This window comes from Pinus tabuliformis, chromosome X (assembly GCF_031772625.1).
Source record: "Pinus tabuliformis cultivar Carrire ecotype Pingquan chromosome X, CPIR1, whole genome shotgun sequence".
Lineage (NCBI taxonomy): Eukaryota > Viridiplantae > Streptophyta > Pinopsida > Pinales > Pinaceae > Pinus > Pinus tabuliformis.
In genome coordinates, this window is record NC_142308.1 from 263,933,042 (window position 1) to 263,952,276 (window position 19,235).

The 19,235-nt window shown below is 37.2% G+C and overlaps 1 pseudogene; it reads left to right on the forward strand.

Annotated features, from left to right (window-relative positions):
- The first annotated feature begins 18,250 nt into the window (after positions 1-18,250).
- LOC149139395 (RING-H2 finger protein ATL43-like) lies at positions 18,251-19,033 on the forward strand (annotated as a pseudogene).
- The last annotated feature ends 202 nt before the right edge of the window (positions 19,034-19,235 follow it).

Sequence of the window (19,235 nt, forward strand, 5' to 3'; positions counted from 1 at the left end):
TACTTCTAGAAATAGCTTGAGTAGATGTTGTTTACTTCCTTTAGTAGGTAATGGAATTCATTTCATGGTTTTCATAGTGCTTTTTGCAAAAGTAGGATTAGTTGGTTAAGTAGGGTTTGCTAGGTTTACTTTACATTTCCTTCTTTTTCCTTTCTGCAATTAGAGTAGCCTCTGTAGAGTAAGCTTTCCTTTCTTTCATCACATATAGAGCTTCTTCTGGAATCCATATAAGTTGGCTTGAGCTCCTAGTGATCTTGTGCCAGCTGACCAAGTGATAGCCTGTAGTAAGAACTAGTACTTGTGCACACAGTACCATCGCTTCCAAGTTTGTTACGAACCACCGGGTTGATAAGAGTAAAGTAGGCAGCCCGGAACTTGCAGCATTATTGCTACAATACTGGTGCTCACCAAGGAGCATGATGAAGAATTTCAAAAGAATGGAGTGTCACAATGTCTAGTTATTCCTAATCCTCTAGACTATGAGAGCAACAATGATGAAGATCATGATGACGAATTTCAAAAGAATGGAGTGTCACGGTGTCCACTTAGTCTTAATCCTATGGACTATGAGAGTAACAATAATGATGAGCATGATAATGAATTTCAAAAGAATGGAGTGTCATGGTTTCCACTTAGTCCTAATCCTAAGGACTATGAGAGCAACAGTGATGAAGAGCAAGATGACGAATTTCAAAAGAATGGAGTGTCACGGTGTCCTCTTAGTCCTAATCCTATGGACTATGAAAGCAATAGTGATGAAGAGCATGATGACGAATTTCAATAGAATGGAGTGTCATGGTGTCCACTTAGTCCTAATCCTAAGGACTATGAGAGTAACAGTGATGAAGAGCATGATGAAAAATTTCAAAAGAATGGAGTGTCACGGTGTCCTCTTAGTCCTAATCCTATGGACTATGAAAGTAGTAGTGATGAAGAGCATGATGACAAATTTCAAAAGAATGGAGTGTCACGGTGTCCTCTTAGTCCTAATCCTATGGACTATGAGAGCAGTAGTGATGAAGAGCATGATGATGAATTTCAAAAGAATGGAGTGTCACAGTGTCCACTTAGTCCTAATCCTATGGACTATGAGAGTAGCAGTGATGAAGAGCATGATGATGAATTTCAAAAGAATGGAGTGTCATGGTGTCCACTTAGTCCTAATTCTAAGGACTATGAGACTAGCAGTGATGAAGAGCATGACGACGAATTTCAAAAGAATGGAGTGTCACAGTGTCCTCTTAGTCCTAATCCTATGGACTATGATAACAATAGTGATGAAGATCATGATGATGAATTTCGAATGAATGGAGTGTCACAGTGTCCTCTTAGTCCTAATCTTATGGACTATGAGAGCAGCAGTGATGAAGAGCATGATAACAAATTTCAAAAGAATGGAGTGTCACAGTGTCCTCTTAGTCATAATCCTATGGACCATGAGAGCAGCAGTGATGAAGAATTTCAACTGAATAGAGTGTCGCAATGTCCACTTAGTCCTAATCCTATGGACTGTGAAAGAAGTAGTGATGAAGAACATGACGAAGAATTTCAAAAGAATGAAGTGTCACGGTGTCCACTTAGTCCTAATCCTATGGACTATGAGAGAAGCAGTGATGAAGAGCGTGATGAAAAATTTCAAAAGAACCGAGTGTCACGATGTCCTCTTAGTCCTAATCCAATGGACTATGAGACCAGCAGTGATGAAGAGCATGATGGCAAATTTCAAAAGAATGGAGTGTCACGGTGTCCACTTAGTCCTAATCCAATGGACTATGAGAGTAGTAGTGATAAAGAGCATGATGAAAAATTTCAAAAGAATGGAGTGTCATGGTGTCCTCTTAGTCCTAATCCTATGGACTATGAGAGTAGTAGTGATGAAGGACAGGGTGAAGCACTTAGTCCTAATCCTAATTACTATAAAGTTAGCAGTGAAAAAGGACAGGATGTAGCATTTTCATTAAGTAAACAGTCACATTTTCGACGTAGTCCTAATTCTATGGACTATGAGAGCAACACTAACAATGCACATGAGGAAGAATATCCAATAAACATCGAGTCAAATTTTCCATTTAGTCCCAACTCTAAGGACTATGACAGTAGCACTAAAGAAGGGGAAGATGAAGAATATCCTCCAAGTCAGTATTTGAAAAGCATAGCTGATCATAGTGTGGATAACCTTCCTCTTAATGATGATGAAAAATCTTCTACAAATGATGATCCAATGATGGAGATGTTGCCAACAAATATTGTATATAGGAGTAGGAGAAGACCTTTTCATATCAATGCAAGATGTTCTAGTTATACAAGGGGTAGAGCATAATATCTGATGAGAAGAAGTTCTATCAGTGCTCTCATTTCAAGTGAATGTTGTCAAAAAGATTGCTTGAAACATATGGATTTCAAATTTTCATTAGAGAGAAGGAAGAGATATTCGTCAATGAATAAAAGCATGCAAAATTCATATTTAGTTGGGTGCATGCAATCTACATTGTCAGGTTATGATTATCATATTGGGTCTTTATTTATCTATAGAAAGGCTTTCAAAATGTTTCATTTGATGGGGAATTTTCATCTCTCGAAAATTCAAGAAAATTTGGAAAAGGATCCCACATTTTATTCAGAAGTACGTCATAAATGACAGTTTGGGCCATTATCAAATACTGCAATGTCATGGATGAAAGATTTATTTTCAAATCATGGAGAGTGTATGCCAAATAGAGAGACAATACATATTCTAGATAATTTTTCAAGACGAGAAATCTACAACTTATACAAAGAATATGTAGAAGGTGCTGAGGGACATGGTCGGTTTATTACATATCAATATTTTGTGAAGGTATGGAAGAAAGAATTCAATAATGTTTGTATTCCTAAGAAGACAAGGATGGGGATTTGCAGTACATGTGCTTCTCTTAAATAAAAAAGGGACAAATGTGAAGGGTCAGAAAGAGGTAAGCATTCATAACTTTAACTTTTAAAATTGTATAGTCATCAACTATGAAAACATATTTCTTAATGGCTTTCTTTTATGTTGTGTAGATTCAATTGTCAAAGAACTTCAGGAGCATCGCGAACAACAAACAAGTGAAAGGAAAAATTTGTACAAGCATCGAAAGAAGTGTTGTGATAATCCGAATAAATATTTGGCTTTGATAATTGATGGTATGGACCAGAAGAAAACACTTTTACCACATTTTTTTCGCACACCAAAAAATTTACAAGAGGAAAATTTTATTCAGTATCACTTGGTCAGTTGTATGGTCTTCAATGGGAAATTGTTGCCAAGGGTGTACTTCACAGCTCCAAATATTCATAATGATGCAAATTTGACAATAACCATAATTCATGATGTACTTTCTCATTGATCTGGTAATCTTCCTGAAGTTTTGTATCTACAATTGGCCAACACTTGCCGTGAAAACAAAAATCAGGTTGTTTTTGGATATCTAAACATGCTTGTTGAATTGAGAATTTTTCAGAAGGTAAAGGTTGGTTTCCTTCTTATTGGGCACACTCATGACCATATTGATCACATGTTCAGTCATTTTTCAGTCACATTGAGGAGGAAGGAAGTTGGGAGATTTCCATCATTAATTGAATGTATTAAGAAATCATACATGCCAGAGCCTACTTTTGATGTGTTGGAAGAAACTGTTGACATGCGAAGGTTTATTCTTGGATCGCATGGTGAGGAGAAATGCATTGAACAACTTAATGACATTAGCTTCCAACATCAATTTCGTATCAAAAAAATTGATGGGAAAACACTAATATGGGGCAAGAAGCATTCAACTACTACAGAATGGGCACCGTCATCAGGTTTGGAAGTTTTGAAGTTCATTCCAAATCATCCAATATTTGCATCAAAAAGATTGTTATTACAATCAGTTGGTGAATTTCATAACGCATGCAAACAGAATAGAGATATAAATTATTCTGATTGCCTAGAAGAAATTAAAAAATGTATTAGATATACATATGAGTAATTTGACATTGCTGATTCAGTTTGGTGGGAGTCATTTTTCAATAATCAAAGTGATATCATTTCAACAACAACAAATAAGATATACCTTTGAAAAATCCATTTATTTGGCCACAAAATGTGTCGAATGAACATGAGGAAATGAACATTGTTGAACAGCAACAATCTCAAGGTACTATTAATTCTTCACAAGCAGAGGAAAGAGAGATGTATATTGGTTCCAAAAGATCCCATGCACAACGTGAAGCCATGGAAGACCTTTACAGGGGTTCAGTACAGGATATTAAGGAGGGTTGCATGATCGTAGTGCTAGTAGATGGAGATCCCAATGGCTATCCATTCTAGGTTGCTAAGGTTATAAAGGTATTTACAGAAAATGAGGATGTTACAGGTGTTGAAGTACATTGGTATGCCACAAATACACACCCATTCAATGGTGTGTATAAGCCAAAGATGGTAGTTGACAAAAAAAATGGCGGAAAGAGAAAAATAAAGGGTATAAATATAAATCGCCGCCGCATAGACATCTTAAAATTGGAGGATATTGACATATTTATTTATGACTTCAATTTAACAAAGAGAGGAACTCTTCGCTTCAAGACGATAGAGATTCTGAAAAGGTTGTTACCAGAAGGAACAATGTTGAGATGGGAGTCTGCTGAAACCAGTTGTAGATCTAGAAGAATTTTGAAACCTGAAAGGGTGGGCATGCATGTGGACTTAGATGCAGCACTAGTTAATGAAAGAGAAGAATATGGAACATCTTCATCAGCATCCAATCATCCATATGAAGATGTGAATTCTGATGGTGTGCAAGAAAATATGAGTGATTTTGAATAATTGTCTAAGACAGTTTATACAATTGATGTTTGCATCATATCTTGAAATAAATATTTTGATTTCCATATGGTGTTAAATTAGAAGTTATGAGTCATTTTTATGTTGTTGGACTATATGTCTTAGTTATGATAATTTTTATTGTTTAGAATATCTACAATGCAACATTAAATTAGAGATATAATGTATGTTTCATTCAATATACAAATAATGACATTTGGATTCATTTAGTCAAGTAGTTTGTTCATAATGTCATGGTTTTTTAATTTTATGGTTGAAAAAATTCCAATTTCTTTTGTATCTAGCATGTTATGGTTGAAAACATGTTGAATTTATACTTAGGAAAGAAAAATGTTATTCTACCAAAAAAATTAGTGTGTTTTTTCCTCATAAACAACTTTTTTTTTGCACATAAAAATTTTGTTTTACTAGCATTTTATAAAAATGTTGAAAATTGACACTAAAAAAAAAATCATCGTTCCAATATCAACACTTTTTCATTTTCAAGGTGTTTTTTACACGAAAATTTTGTTTTCACTGCCATTTTTAAAACATGTTCAAAATTGACCCTAAGAAAGAAAACCATCATTCTAGTATACACATTTTTCATTTTTAGCATTGTTTTTGATGTTTTTTTGGGTTTTTTTGTGAGAGTTCCCATTTTGAGTTTATAGTTCCCATTTCCAAGTTTACATTGTTTAGAGGAGCACTCAATTGGATGAGCGAGAGACAGTATTTAGTGGTACTTTCAACTACAAAGGCAGAATACATAGCCACTCATGCAAGAAAGGAAGCAGTTTGGTTGCAGAGATTATGTTCAAGTATGGGGTTGGTACAAAAAGCTATAAGGATAGACTGTGACAACCAAAGTGTAATTTTCTTAGCAAAGAACCCTACTTAACATTCAAAGACAAAGCACAATGATGTTCAGTATCACTTTGTGAGGGATAAGGTTGAGGACAAAAAGGTGTTGCTGGTAAAGGTGGACACTTTGAAGAATGTTGCAAATACATTGACGAAGTTTGTGAGCACTGAGAAATTTTCTTGGTGTAGAGAAACAATGGGCATTGTAGGGCTAGACCAATGACTAAGCTCTCTTGTGACACCCTGCGAGGAAGGAAAACAACAAGTTGGAGAATGTTGGGTATGTATTATATTCTTTACAACTTTTCTGTGTGCAGTTCATGGCGGGGTAGCCCCCCCCATTAGGGGGTTTGCAAGGGGGCGGTAGTCCCCCTGCACAGGGTCTAGGGTAGCGGCCTGAGATTTTTTTTTATGCAAACCCAATAATAGTTGAGCAGACCCAAGGATGGGGGGAATACTCAAAGATGGTGGGTAGACGTACCCATGGTTTTGTGCATGGGTTTTGCACATCGTTTTGGGCATGATGGTTTTCTGCCCATGATATTTTGTGGATCTGGTCAAGGGAACTATGGTTATGTTCTAATCTAGGGTTAGTGGATTAGGTTTTATGAATTCTTCGACATGTATATATGTATTGTAATGTTGAAAGAAATATAATGAAAAATCAATTTGGTAATCCCGATTTTTGGATCCAAGGGAATTTTTTTTTGTATATTTGTTTTATGTTATTGCCATTGTATATTTTTCTATTTTAATAATTCATTTGTTGGTAATTTTTGTATAGGGTTTAAACCTACATTGATATTCCCTCTCCATAATTGATCTTGTTGGGGGGCATATCTTCCATTAATCGATAAGTTGTGATGTCCTATTGGGCCAACTTGGACCTATTACCTACTCCTATTACAATTTTCACCTAAGTTGGGTAGTGTAATTTGGTTTTGTCACTTCCTTTTACGTCATAAGAACTATAATTTCATTGGATGACCTGACTCAACTAGCTTCAAGAAACAACCCCTTTTCTTGATAATCCCTACATTAGATTTGTTAATTCACCATTGAGTGATCAACCAATGGTAAAACAATTATAAAATATCCTTGTTGGAAATAATACTGAGAGGGGGGGGGGTGAATCAGTATTATTAAATCAATAAAACTTTTTCATTTCCACATTAAGATTCATATACGCTACTTCAGTTAAGGCAAACCGCGTGTATACACAAGCGTATATTCAGTAAACTTATGATTCAGTTAGTTGATCCTTAATGAATGCATCAGAACATTATTAACCATATGAACAATAAATAGGAGTAGTAAAATAGAACAGATCATCACACACAAGAAGCACACATGAACACCATGATGTAAGGTGGAAACCCAATGTGGGTGAAAACCACCTGTTGCAAGTCATCTCAATCTTCCTTTTAATAAGAAACTTCTTTTACAATAGTTCTGTACTAGTGCAGTCTTATACCAGTACACAAGCTTCTACCTACAGAAGGCTACAACCTTCTCTCGTTCTCCAGACTCTCCTAGAAGGGAGCTACAACCCCCTTAGCTCTTGTACTAGCCGATCCATTTACTAGTACATAGGCGCCAACCTACTGAATGCTCCAACCTTCACTCGTTTTCCAGCTGCTACTGGAAGGGAGCTGCCACCCCCTTAGCTCTTGTACTAGATGATGTACTAGTACGTAGGTGCTGACCTACAAAAGAATTCTCTTTTCTTCCAGGGACCACGTTTCATAAATTTTCAGACTGGATCCATGAATATCAATCAAACATCAAATAGATTTGCAATCAACCAACTTCCTTGTACAAATACTGAATCAATAACTTCTCAGAACACAGTACCAGTAACCAGACACCAATTTAGTACCCAGAACACTACAGTAATAAACAAAAGCAGCTAAAACATATTTCAAGAAAATTCTGCTACTTCACCAATATAAATCTGCGTACATACGCATATATGTCAAAGCGAACCTGCGTGTATATGCAGTATTCACTTCCTTAACCTGCGGGTATCCGCGTGTCCACTGTGTCAAACTTGCAGGTATTCGTGCCTCTGCTGTGTCGATCCTGTAGAATACGCGCCTGCGCTATGTCAAATCCGCGTATATCCGCTCCTTCGCTATGTCGAACCTGTGGGTATACGCGCCTTGACTGTGTCAGACTTGCGAGTATAGATCTATAAATGATAATTTATCCCTTTTCTTAATCAAACTTCAATTATACCCAGATTATCAGATTTATAGATCTAATCATGCGCCAAAGAGATATCAACCTATCAGTAGATCTTAACCATCTTGTAATGCTCAGGTTCCTCCTTGATTCAGGTCAAGCTATAACTCACCAACCGATCACCAGTATTTCAGATCTTGCTCTTCTCAAGATATTCAACACATCAGTCCCCTACAATCCAAATGATCTCCTTTCCTTTTTATAGTCTAGGCCTTACTCAAACCATCGTCCAAAACCATAGAGATCCAATACTAGGGACCCAATACCTAGGTTCAATACTTTAGATGCAAAACCACGGACCAAAACCATAGGTTCAAAAAAGTCAGACTAAATACCATGGACCAACCATAAGATTTCCCACATGTGCACACTTTTCTCTACATGAAAGTGTGTGTACTGTACGTACACACCTTTTGATCAGTACACCTACGTATATGTATGCACCTTTTGATCGGTGCACCTGCGTATGTATGCGGCTTTGTGAAAAGGAACCTGTGGGTATCTCATTTTCTACCATTCTAAGAACCTGAACTGTGATCTACTATTTGAGTGAGTTTCCATCAAGGACAACACTTATGTCATAATGCCAACAATCTCCCCCTTTGGACTTGATGGCAAAGCTAACTTGTCATACTGAGAACTGTCATTTGATTCCTTTGAGCTGTCCTGCATCCCATGTATTTTGTCACATCTGATATCTCTTCTGTAGATTCATCTAGATATATATAAGTGATTTGTTCTTCTACGAGTGGGTTGCCATCAAGTACAACACATGCATCATAATGCCAACAATCTCCCCCTTTGGACTTGATGGCAACAACACCAAATCACTCTCCCCCTTTGACATCAAGGGCAAAGGGCAGACCAAGATATTCTCTTTCCTTGATAAACATTCTGCTGTCCATACTCCCCCTGAGTACCTGCTGAAATCTCTGAATGAGCTCCCCCTTTGTATATGCCAAGGTGTACCAATCTGACCATGCTCCCTCTGAGTACATGCTAAAGTCTCTACTCTGCTGAAGTGTGTTGTTCATGCTCCCCCTGACTGTTAGCAAGGTCTGCAAAAAGATGTTCTACAAGAACATGACTCTATCATAGATGACCTTCCTATCACTAAGGACTCATACATACATCCATCTCCCAACCCAGTGGGGATATACCAATATTGACTCATCCACCCAACCAAGTGGGGATATGCCAGATACCAAATGTTCATACATGACTGAACTATTACATCATCCTTCCCATGCATAGAGGGGGTACAAATTACATCATATGACCAAAAGGGATTCATCAAATGACTACAATAGATAGAGACAAACTATTACATCATGAGTCTTGATATGACCTTTACATTATAACAGAGACCAAACATCTAAATAAGATTATGATAGTCATCAGCAACTATCATACACAATGTATGATCTGCTCCATAATCATCTGACAACAGCATCTAGATTAGCAACAAGGTATGTCTGCATCAACTCATCCTTTTGAATAGAATTCTGCATATGACATACAGAATCATTCACATTATATCATATGTGAAAAACACCATAGCCATCTCATCAACATCAAGATCCGCATGATCCAAGTATCATCACTTGGGAACGTCTGCATCAATCAACATATGTAAGTATCACCCTATCATTATATAGGTAAGAACTCATCATCATCATGTCTCCAACAATGCAAATTTGAGTAATCATTCATGTATCTAGCACTATGTATCTTGAGCTCAAGATCATTTTTCAAGACTTCTTGATATCATCAACAACAACAATCCTTATCCACATGAGTGCCAAGAACTATAGGAATCCTACATCATAATTGTATTATATGATCTTTATGCATATGAAGACAGCAACATATGAGTGACTCATCATCAAGTGTATTCAAGCTTCGTACTGCTCCTTATCCTTATGAAGATCACCATGTAAGCACCATATATGCATCCACAAATCTGATCAGAACACCAACTATGTAAACCCAAGAATCATGAGATTTTGTCATGGACAACTCATAAACATATCATAGTAAGATATATCATTTAGCCATATAAGCATCATCACTAAGGACTACTGACCATAATGCCAACAATGTATTATCAAAAGCATATGCTCCCCCTGAACCTGTGCCATCTTGCTTACTGTCAGATCTGATCATGCATATATCAGCAAGAAGTATCATCATCCACAAGTTAAGATCAAATCATTACATGTATCAAGACATTTCCACACAACATCAACAGATTGAACCATTATGAAACAGAGCAAATAATGGACTGAATCATATCAGAACCCTTTTCCTGAGCCTGTCCCACTACTTTTCCTCAAACTAACATATACGCCACTGTGCAGTAACCAACTCACGTATATACACGACTTCCCTTTATGAAACTTGCGTATGAGATTTAGGACATTGAATTTTTGCACTTTCAGGTCCCTCTAAGTTTGTTATGTCTATATATTGTGCTGTGCCACATCTTTCTGACTGTACTTCCTTCTTCTTCCATATCTTCAAGTGTGATGATGTTTTCTCCTTTTGGTATGGTGCCCGTACTTTGTTCCTGCATTCCTTTGTTGTATGTCCAAGCTTGTTACATGCATAACATCTTACATGTTTCATATTCCTTCTATAGCAATCAACAGCTCTGTGACCAAACATATTGCAAGCAAAGCAATATCCCTTAAAGTACCTGGAACGTGATGATCTTTCTGAGTGATAGTCTTGAACCATTCTTCTTCTGCATCTGGCTACAACATGTCCAAGATTATGACATACATAACATTCAACATTATTCATTTGAGGAATTGACTGACTATTATTTCCATAGTTAGGAATAAAAGATTTTCTTTGAAGAATTTCTTTCCTTGGTTGTTGATGGGATTGACCTCTCATCTCCTTGTTGAGCATTTCAGATTTTACATTAGAGTCCCTTGTCTTACTTTGTGAACTAGATTCTCCTTCAATAAATTCATGAAAACCAAGACCCGTTTTGATAGCAGGAGACCTTTCACTACTAAGAATATCATCCAAGATCTTAGTACTATCTTGAAATCATAAGAGCTTATCCTTTTCTTCTAAGTTATCTTTAAGAATATTTACCTCAACCTAATGTTGCTCCTCCTTTTCATGATACTACTTCTTCATGTTTTCTTCAACTTTTCTTCCTTCTTCCAATTGATGTCTTAGTTCAAGAAATTCTTGTTTTTCAAGAGCTTGGAGTAGTTCTTTATTCTTCCTTTTTTATTCTTCAAGATCTTCTTTTAGCGAGAGGATTGTAGCTTCAAGACTTTCATAGTAACTGGATCTGTCTCTGAGTTTCTTGATTGTTGTGCTCCTTTCATTGACTTCATTTCTTAATGATGTCACTTCATCCTGAAACTTTTGACATTAATCTTCCTTGTCCTTGAATAACTTCCTTACCTTGTTTCCTTCCTCTAGTTGAGCTTTTAGTTTGGTATCTTCTTCTTTGAAGGCACATTCCCTTTTGTTCAATAGATCTTGTTGATCTCTAATTTTGTTTGTAAGCCTTTTAAATTCTGCCTCTATTTTATATCTTTCTTACTCACCAATAAGAGCAAATTCAGTTGTTTCGCTATCACTTTCATCATATTCAAAAGGATGGATAAATGTATCACCAGAGTATAACAAATTCATACCTGCTAGTTCTTTTTCTTGTTCATCTTCATTCTGAAGTGATTCTGAATTTGAAGTGCTTCTTCCACAGATTCCCTAATCGATTCTCCCACTGTCATAGCTCCTCTGAGATGTCTTCTTCTTCTTAGGCGCTTTCTTCTTAAGCTTCTTTCCCATTGATCTACGGATCTCCTTCAAGCGATCAAGCTTCTACCAAAGGACCTGCTCTAATTCCAATTGTTGGAAATAATACTGAGAGTGGGGGGGGGGGGTGAATCAATATTATTAAACCAATAAAACTTTTTCATTTCCACATTAAGATTCATATACGCTACTTCAGTTAAGGAAAACTGCGTGTATACGCAAGCGTATATTCAGTAAACTTATGATTCAGTTAGTTGATCCTTAATGAGTGCATCAGAACATTATTAACCATATGAACAGTAAACAGGAGCAGTAAAATAGAACAGATCATCACACACAAGAAGCACACATGAACACCATGATGTAAGGTGGAAACCCAATGTGGGTGAAAACCAAGGAAAATTTTAAGGATGGAAAATTTTCTTGAAGTTTAAAACATTGGCGAATCTCACTAATCCCTAATATGCAAATTATAAATGTTTATTGATATATTTGTAAAATTAATCAAATTTATAATTATTTTATATATAGTCTCTCTATAATGTTGGCGATTTTTAAGGTAAAATAATTTTATATTCTAAAATTTGGGCGAATCGTCTTTTATAAAATTGGAAATTGGCGAATCTTTTTTGTGGAAAAATTATGGAAAATTAGCCCACTGGGCGAACATTAGCCCCTAAAATTTTCCATGGTGAAAACCACCTGCTGCAAGTCGTCTCAATCTTCCTTTTAATAAGAAACTTCTTTTACAATAGTTCTGTACTGGTGCAGTCTTATACCAGTACACAGGCTTCTACCTGCAGAAGGCTACAACCTTCTCTCGTTCTCCAGACTCTCTTGGAAGGGAGCTACAACCCCCTTAGCTCTTGTACTAGCCAATCCATTTACTAGTACGTAGGTGCCGGCCTACTAAATGCTCCAACCTTCACTCGTTTTCTAGCTGCTACTAGAAGGGAGCTTCCACCCCCTTAGCTCTTGTACTAGCTAATGTACTAGTACGTAGGTGCTGACCTACAGAAGACTTCTCTTTTCTTCCAGGGACCACGTTTCATAAATTTTCAGACTGGATCCATGAATATCAATCAAACATCAAATAGATTTGTAATCAACCAACTTCCTTGTACAAGTATTGAGTCAATAACTTCTCAGAACACAGTACCAGTAACTAGACACCAATTCAGTACCCGGAACACTGCAGTAATAAACAAAAGCAGCTAAAACATCTTTCAAGAAAAGTTCGCTACTTCACCAATAGAAATCTTCATACATATGCATATATGTCAAAGCGAACCTATGTGTATACGCAGTATTCACTTCCTTAACCTGCGGGTATCCGCGCCTCCACTGTGTCGAACATGCGAGTATCCGCGCCTCTGATGTGTCCATCCTACGGAATACGCGCCTGGGCTAAGTCAAACCCACATATATCCGCGCCTTCGCTGTGTCGAACCTGCGGGTATACGTGCCTCCACTATGTCGGACTTGTGGGTATAGATCTATAAATGATAATTTATTCCTTTTCTTAATCAGACTTCAATTATACCTAGATTATCAGATTTATAGATCTAATCATGCACCAAAGAGATCTCGACCTATCAGTAGATCTTAACCATCTTGTAATGCTCAGGTTCCTCCTTGATTCAGGTCCAGCTATAACTCACCAACTGATCACCAGTATTTCAGATCTTGCTCTTCTCAAGATATTCAACACATCAGTCCCATACAAGCCAAATGATCTCCTTTCCTTTTTATAGTCTAGGCCTTACTCAAACCATCATCCAAAACCATAGAGATCTAATACTAGGGACCCAATACCTGGGTTCAATACTTTAGATGCAAAACCACGGACCAAAACCATAGGTTCAAAAAAGTCAGACTAAATACCATGGACCAACCTAAGATTTCCCACATGTGCGCGCTTTTCTCTGCATGAAAGTGCATGTACTGTACGTACGCACCTTTTGATTGGTACACTTGCGTATATGTATGCACCTTTTGATTGGTGCACCTGCATATGTACGCGGCTTTGTGAAAAGGAACCTGCGGGTATCTCATTTTATACCATTCTAAGAACCTGAACTGTGATCTGCTATTTGAGTGAGTTGCCATCAAGGACAACACTTATGTCATAATGTAAACAATCTCCCCCTTTGGACTTGATGGAAAAGCTAACTTGTCATACTGAGAACTGTCATCTGATTCCTTTGAGTTGTCCTGCATCCCATGTATTCTGTCACATCTGATATCTCTTCTGTAGATTCATCTAGATATATATAAGTGAGTTGTTCTTCTACGAGTGGGTTGCCATCAAGTACAACACATGCATCATAATTCCAACAATCCTTTGAATATCAATATGATAAAATTTGTGTTTCAAAAATTATTAAGTCTATCGATGAGTAAGAACATATGTTACACTCCTCCAGTTAATCTAATTACATATTCAATTTCTTTATTTTGTGGTTGGGTCCTTTGATGATGACCTAAATAAATTTAACTTCAAATTTGTAATGCCATCTCTCCTCTTTGAGTGAAGCTCCTTGAGCCAACTTCTAGATTGTAAGCTTCAAGTTCACCTTCTCTTTTCTTGAGCTTAGACTTGGTAATCATCCACACTCAAAAGAGAAATCAAACTAGCTTGTTAAGCTCTGATACCAAACTTGATCTGGATCTTTTATTTATGAGCTAATGGTTTGTCTTCATTAAACAAAATGTGAAATACCAAAATTGATAAAAAGTATTGGAAGGACTATGAACAGAAAGAAATGACTGCAAATAAATAAGAAGAACATAACAAGATTGATAAAAGAGTTCACCCAATGTAGGATACATCTCCAGGTCCACTTCAAATGGAGTGGCCTCTTTAATTATGACGCAAAATGGAATATTTACATCGAAGTCCTCAATCTCAAAAGTTGGTTTTATGCTTTATAGTTGCACAATAGCCTCTACGAGCTCTAGAAATCACTCTCTCCTTTCTTTGATATCCAAAATGGCACAAAATGAGTGTATTTACGACATATAGGATAAACTCACAAATATAAGCTAAGGGTTCATAATTTATATTCCCAAAACAATGTTGAGGTCCACAAGTAGATGTGTTACTTATAAAACATTGAGTCTCAATAGACACTTGAGGTCGAATCCGTGACTTTACATTATTCCATTATACCCAACAGGTAAGCTTTATTAACAGTTGTAGTCAGGCCAATTACACATCCCAACCCATTCGTGCATTAGTACATGGCCTGCCCATTTGGCATTGTCTGTGAGGAGGTCATGGGGTCGAATCAACAACCCTCCCATATTTGGCATATTGTTAAAACAAAACTTTTAAAATGGAATGTGTCAATTCCTTTCCAAAGAAAAACCATTGGTCTAACAGTAAATTGTTATAATAGTTTTCATGAGGTCATGCATTTGATTCCATCTATCGAACTTTTCGTAATTAATTCCCAAACCTTCTTAGCCTTTTGGTGGTTGCCACCTGGAAGCTTCTCATTAGGCCACTTGTGCATAGTTTTTCCAATCAGATATTATGCGATGTGTTTGCTCTAGATCCTGCCACATGTTATTTTCCACCTATCCTGTCAGCTCAGATGCCCATGTCACCATGACACCATCCTATTTTCTACCACATTAGCATCCATACATTGTCATGTGTCCATTGTCGATCGTACCACATCACCATGCAATGTAAGCCTCTTCTCACCTGTCCTTCGTATGTGATTAGTAAACTGTCGTGGATATTCCACTGGATAGTTCATCATAAGAGATCTAATAATATTATATTAAAACTCTAAAAATTCTCTACTATTACAGTTTATTAAAACTTTATGATCTGTGGATTTAACTATAATTAGTGCATGCAGCCGAATGGAAATTATGTAGGAAAGTAGAGAACGATAAAATAAGCACACACACACAAGACACAAGATATTCTCTCTAGGAAACCCTTTCGGGAGAAAACTCAGCTAGAAGGTGAGGCTGCTTCACTCTCTTTCTCTGTCTGGAAATATGGCTGCAGGTACAAAAAGGTAAGGCATGTGGCCCATGGAATGCTATAGTGCACAAATCCTCTGTGTGTGCTCTACCTCCTATCTCTCCTGGATATTTTTGCTCAGCTATGGAACAAAATTCTCTCGAAAGAATGGAATGCCTCTTCCTCCTAGTGGCCTGGTTATAATATAGCACAATAGCCTACTAGTGGTTAAGTTTGACTACATCAACTCTTAACTAGAGTTACAAAATAGAATCTTCTAGAGTCTTTTACATCACAAACACATGGCTAACCCATTTTCTATAAATAATATGGGTTGACATGGCATCCTCCCGAACTATAGGTGTGAAAATAGGAAGGTCAACTTCTGAGTGGCATAAATTTTGCATACAGACTCCAAGTGACACGCTTCTTGTGCAGTTGGAAAGGTCTCTATGTGTATAATAGCATGAAAAAATGTCGCGCTAAAGCGACAAATGTTTACCCCTAAAAAATGTTGTTCGCTGTCTCAAAACACTCCTGGAAGGTTTCAAACCCCGTTTTTCCAAATTGGGTCCCGCCGGTAAAAACAATCCTGTGAGTTGATTCATCCACCTTTTCCACTCCAAATGCATCGAGATGGATGACAAACAATATAATGATCCAATTCAGATCAGTATGGCCTACCACATGTCACCCTAAGGGGAAACCACATGTCACCCTTTGGGACTCCCACATGTCACCTTTGTCCTTGCTTTTTCTTGTTTTACAAAACATTTAGAATGTGATAAATTCCCATACAAAGTTTGTTTGAGCATGTTCAAGTTATGTTGGAAAGCTCTTGTTGTTGAGCTCTTTGTCATGGTGATATTTTCATCTCGATTTGGGACTACTAAATTTTGAGGTATCTTGGATCTCCCTAGATCATGGGAGAAAATTTCCTTTGAGGGTGTGATCTGCTAATTCTTAGATGACTTTATCTTGAAGAGGAATGAGGTCTTTGTTAATTTTTCACTCGTTCTCTATGGTTGTTCAAATTGTTGTTATGAATTTTCCATCATTGTTGTTGAGTTGTATTGTTGTCCTTTTCCTTTCTTTGTTGTTGATTTTTCATTTCATATATGTGATTTCTTTCTAAAACCCTTTTCCACGCTTATTTTTGGTCAATTTCGTCCAAAATTTGGTACATATTTTTAAAAATTATAAGTTTAAGTTGTTTCATTTGCAAAGATTGAGTGCCTTAGGAGATTTTCAGGTTATTAAATCCATTTATGCATTCAAAATTGTATTTTAAACAACAAAAAATCACAATCTCACTAGAAATTATATTGCCTGCAAAAAAACCATTTTGTCTATAAGTAGACTTTGCCCTTTTAAAATAGTGTAACTTGCACAACTAGCTTCCATTCTCAACCTCTTCTTATAAAATTTAAATCTAAATTTAGTGAAGACTTAAAGCCTTGAAAAACCTCTTAAACATTAGAATTATGCATATTTCACAACTCAAACTCATGATTTCAACAATTTTTTCTTAAGTTTTAGAAAATGTTGACAAACATATATAAAAAAACAAAACACAAGATATTGAGAAAGCCAAAAACACCCTAACAACTTTAATTGGGATGATGATTATGATTTAAGCAACCCATCCCCTTGTCTCATGTTCTAACCCTAGCCCTTCCCCTATTTCATTCTAATTTTAAATTTTAAATTTATTTAATTTTAGTTAAATAATAATAATAATAAATAAATAAATTTTAATTTAACTTAGTTCTCCTTTTATTTTTAGTTATTAATAATTATATTATTTAATTTAGTTTCCTTCCCTTTCAATCAAATAAAATTCTTTTCATCTAAAATCAATTCTTTTAATACTTTTATTTATCTAATTTTACCAATATAATACATTTTCAAATGCTTATTATAATCATTTTCTCCTAAATATTTTTCCAAGCTTCATTAATTTTCTTTACCAAAATTTTCTTTAATATTTTAGCATTCTTTAATTAATATTGAGTTTTCCTTCTTTTTGTCAAGTTGTCTGTTATGCTCTAGGGTTGACATGTGGCTTGCACAGCCACTACCCAGGGGCATCTAATCGGCATCTAAGTCCTCAAAGTCCCCCGAAGATGACCCGTACTTAGCTCATTGAATTTTTTAGCATGTCTCTCCCCCTAACATGGGGCACAACCACTCCCCATGAAGTTTGATCTTGATTGGCCTTGCTGAGGAAGCCCATCCTCAACCCATTGTGCTAATAAGACTTAACAATATTGAGTTTTTTTTAAACATGATTAACCATCCTAATTATTTTGACCTGAAATCAATTCTTTTAATTCTTTGACCAAAAATTAATTATTTTATTTTCTGGTCAAAATCTACCAATCTTATTATTTAAAAAGCTTCATTAATTTCATTTTACCATATTTAATTAATTAATTAATTTAGTTTTTTCCCTTTGTCCAATTTTTATTTTCTGTCTAATAATTTAATAGGACTCGCAGATTGCATGCAGTTATATTGACTAGGGATTCAAGAATTGGTATTGAGATTCAGCAATGGAGAGTGCGAGGCTTAAAGCGTATTTATTCGCACTGTCAACTTGGATGGTATCTGGGGTATCCGCGCAGTCGAACGGTACCGATTGGAACGATCCGGAGGATGGAGAACTTCCGGGCATGAGCGCAGGCGTTCCGCTTCAACCGCGTATAGCGGGTGTAATTATCGTTCTAACGGCCCTGTGCGCCGTGACGATCATCTTGCTTCTCTATGCCAAGCACCGCCGCAGGTTGGCCGGAATCCGACGGCACAGAGGCGGCGGAGGAAGGGGCAGCTCCGGTGGCGCCTCGCCGGGGTTTTCGGCCGATGAATTGTCGACAGATGATGTGTCGGGCTTGGAGCGTTCGGTAATAGACGCGCTCCCGGTGTTCGAATTCGCGTCGCTGCAAGGCCTGAAAGAGGGATTAGAATGCGTGGTTTGTTTGAGTAGATTCGAAGGTTCAGAGGTCCTGCGATTGCTGCCCAAGTGCCGCCACGCCTTTCATGTTGGCTGAGTGGACACGTGGCTGGAATCTAATTCCACCTGTCCCTTGTGTCGACAGAAGGTACAGGCCGATGACGTGTCTATGGTATACCGACACGACGATGGCGAGGAAGCCGAGGGATTCAATGACAGTGCGCCTCAGATCCTGCAAATCTTCGTGCAGAGAGAAAATGCCCATAGCGTGGAAAGAGAGTCCGAATCTTTTAGGGTGCCAGCTGGTAGCTTCAGAGAGCCGAGCGGGGGATCGGAAGCTGTGGGGTCAACTGGGTGTTTTGGCAGCGGGAGAAAGAGCTGCTGATCTCATCACCAGGTTTGGGGGAGCGAATGAGCAAAAATGGTTTTCCACCGCCGGGAAAACGGTGCAATGGTTGGGAGGCAGAGGTGGTGGAAGCGGAAGCGTAACAGACAAGTTTATGCATTGAATTTTACACCCAAAATCTGCGTTTAGCTCTGCAACCACCCAAGTTGACTAAGGTCTACCTGTGATTACAACAGATTTC